The 2,943-nt window shown below is 64.8% G+C and overlaps 1 protein-coding gene and 1 non-coding gene across 2 annotated transcripts in view; both read left to right on the top strand.

Moving 5' to 3' along the window:
- The first annotated feature begins 92 nt into the window (after positions 1-92).
- On the top strand, positions 93-165 carry TRNAR-UCG (transfer RNA arginine (anticodon UCG)). Its single transcript has one exon. It is a non-coding gene; the product is annotated as a tRNA-Arg (tRNA).
- Positions 166-1,958: 1,793 nt separating this feature from the next.
- LOC116225387 (uncharacterized) overlaps positions 1,959-2,943 on the top strand; it is a 38,855-nt gene continuing 37,870 nt past the window's right edge. Inside the window, exon 1 of the transcript XR_016470421.1 lies at positions 1,959-1,973. The gene's annotated coding sequence lies outside the window, so the exon portion shown is untranslated. The remainder of the gene's footprint in view (positions 1,974-2,943) is intronic.

Here is a 2,943-nt window from a genome sequence, read left to right as displayed (position 1 = left end):
TTCCGGCCGCGCGGACGCCCCGCCCCACGCGCAGCCGCACTGCCGGCCGGCAGCTGAGCCAGTAGGGCGTGCGAAGAAGACTTTATGCAGGCGGCCGCGTGGCCTAATGGATAAGGCGTCTGACTTCGGATCAGAAGATTGCAGGTTCGAGTCCTGCCGCGGTCGATTGTGAAAGCGTGCGAGTGAAGCGCTTGTTTTTCTTCGTTCCGCCTTTCCTTTTGGCCGGCAGCGGGTGACAGCGGGGAGGAACTGCGGTGTCTGGGCCGGAGCGGCGGCGGCGGGGCCGTGCTGCTGCCCTCAGCGCTGCCGTGAACGCACGGGGGCTCAGCCGGACGCGGGAGGGCTCGCGGGGCGCCGCGCTGTGCCACGTGCTGCAGTACCGCGCCGCGCCGCCAGGTGTCGCTGCGGGCCCGCCGCTGCCGCCCGCTCGGGGCCGCTCACCCGGGGCAGGGCCGGGCCGCGCCGCGACCGTCGGGGCGCGGGTTCCTCCGTTCCCGCCCCGCTCCGCGCTCCTACAGGGTGCGGGGGGGCACCGTGCGGCCGCTCCCTCCCTCCGAGGCCCGCGGAGCCTTACGTGAGCCGGGGACAAAGCCGCCGAGCACCGACCCGACGGCAGCGCGGGGGCACGGTGCCGCCCGTCCCGGGGGGGCCTCGGCTCGCGGTGGGGACGCGGGGCCACGGGAGCGGGGCGAGGCCGTACTTTGTGCCCCCCGCTGCGTGCCGAACGGCGCCGCTGCCGCACCGCCGTGTGCCTGGAATCCGCCCCTTAGCGACTTCATGGCTGGAGAGAAAAGGGATGGGCCTGGGGGGGGAGCCGGGGTGGGTCGGGGGTCTCTACCGCGAGCGATTCCAGGGAAGGACTCCGGGTCGGGGCTGCCCTCCGCCGCTGCGTGCTGTTATCGCCGATTTCCTCTTCTGTGCCGTCTTTGATTTGTTTATTTTTTACTATTTTACTATTATTTCTTAAAGCGCTCCTCTCACAAATCCCCACTGAAGGGAAAGAATAAAAATAAATCCCGATGAAGCGTTGTCAACCGCCGCTCGGGCCGATGGCAGCCACCCGCTGTCCCCAAGCAGCAGGAAAAGAAGAAACCCAACACCAACCAAAGCAAACAGACCGCTGGAATTGTAGCAGGGCTGGGACCGGGGGCAGGGTATTAATGCGCGACTCGGGGCAGGGCCGGGGGGGCATTTCCCCGTTCCCCCCACCACCACCACCACCACCACCACCACCACCACCACCACCACCACCTCGGGCCCTTTGTCCGTGTGCCGCAGCCCGGCGCGCCCCGTCGGGGCCGGGCACGGAGCGGTCGAAGGAGACCCCGGGGCCGAGCGCAGCGGGCGGACAATGGGGCGGCGGCGGGACTTTGCTTAACCCCGGTGCCCCGCAGCCGGCCGGGGGCAGGGGTCAAGGGCTTCGCCGTCCGCCGGAGCACGGGCAGCGTCACGTCGCGGAGCCCTTCGGAGCCGCGGAATCGAGGACCCGGGCAAGGCCGGGGTTGGTTTTTGGGGGCGGCTGCGGGGGTATGGAGGAGGAGAAGCGGTACCCCGTGGCTTTGCCTTCGCCTCTCGGCTCGGGGAGAGCTGCGGGAGGAGGGAGCTGCGGAGCGGGGCAGAGGCATTCCTGCCGCCGCCCCGGGAGCCGAGGCATCGGAGAAATGGGCATTTTATAGGTGACGTACGGGCTTACGTGGGAGCTCGTGCCCAGCACCGCTCTCCCAGCGCCGTTTCTACTAACACGACACCTTCCGCGGCGCGCACCCCCCTTTTCCAGGCTGGGGGGGAAGAGGGGGAGCGGGAGGGGACAGCAAAAGGGAAAAGAAAAGCGGCCCTTTCTTATCCGGCACGGGAGACGAGCACCGGAGCTCCGAAAGTGAGCGGAGGGCGAGGGCGGGCGGCGGGGAGCGGGCCGGGACCCGTCCCGGTGCTCTGAGAGCGGGGCGAAGCGGCGGGGGAGGCGGGCAGCGCAGGTAAGGGAGCGGCGGGCACGGGCGGTGCCGGCGCTGCGGGGCTTTGCGGGGCCATCTGGGGAGCATTGCCCCATTTCCATCCACGTTTTCATCCGCATCTCCGGGCCGGGCCCTGCGCCGCTCCGCGCTCCGTCTCCCGGGGCCGAGGAGGGTTCGGCGGGCGCCGGGGGAACGCGGCGGTCCTGACAGTGCGGGCAGCTTCTGCCCCGCGCCCATCGCCATCCTTCGGACGTGGGCCGGGGTCCCCCGGGCAGAGCAGCCCTCTCCCGGCCCCGGGCTCCTCCCGTGCGTGTCTCAATTCACTCAGGCTTGACTTGGCAATAAGCTCTCTCAATAAGGTGACAATAGAGCCCCAGTGGGACCCGAACAAAGAATTTGAAAGTAGTTAAATTGCAGGACACGTCCATCGCCTGGGTGCTTGAATTAAAGAAAAAGGGAGGAAAAAAAAAATCGGAGAAAAGAAAAAGGAGAGAGACTTTTCTTTGGGCTGGTGAGAAAATGCTCGGGGTAAAAGTTGGTTTGGCGTCTTCATTTCAGCGACAATGGAGCAGAGCTAATTCAATAGGAAACGCGGGGATTTTTTAATGAAAAGACCGCCAGGGTTACACCGAAGTTAAGCTCTTGTGAATTAATTATTAGGGCAAATAAACTGGGGGGGGAGGGAGGGAAGGGGGGAGCGCTCGGGAGGGAGTGTTGCAATTTCTTCATATTCTCCTTTTCGTGTTTAACGACAATGCCATTGGGTTTCGACTCTGGGAGAGAGAAAGGATTTCTTACACTCCCCGGGAAGAGGAGAAGACGCTTTTTGTGGCGTTCCTTAATTGCTTTTAAAATAAAATACTGCCGAATTTGGCACTGGGCTCCTCTTTCTGCTGCCAGCGGCGTCTGGGGCCGTAGTTCCTTTCGTGGCAACTCGCAGATCCAAGAGGAAAACAACGGGGAAATTTAAAATCGCGGATGTTGAGGCGAT

Source organism: Phasianus colchicus, chromosome 12, assembly GCF_987193195.1.
Source record: "Phasianus colchicus chromosome 12, bPhaCol1.hap1.1, whole genome shotgun sequence".
NCBI classification, from domain to species: domain Eukaryota; kingdom Metazoa; phylum Chordata; class Aves; order Galliformes; family Phasianidae; genus Phasianus; species Phasianus colchicus.
Note: the sequence above shows the minus strand (reverse complement) of the source record. Positions and strands in the feature narration are given on the sequence as shown.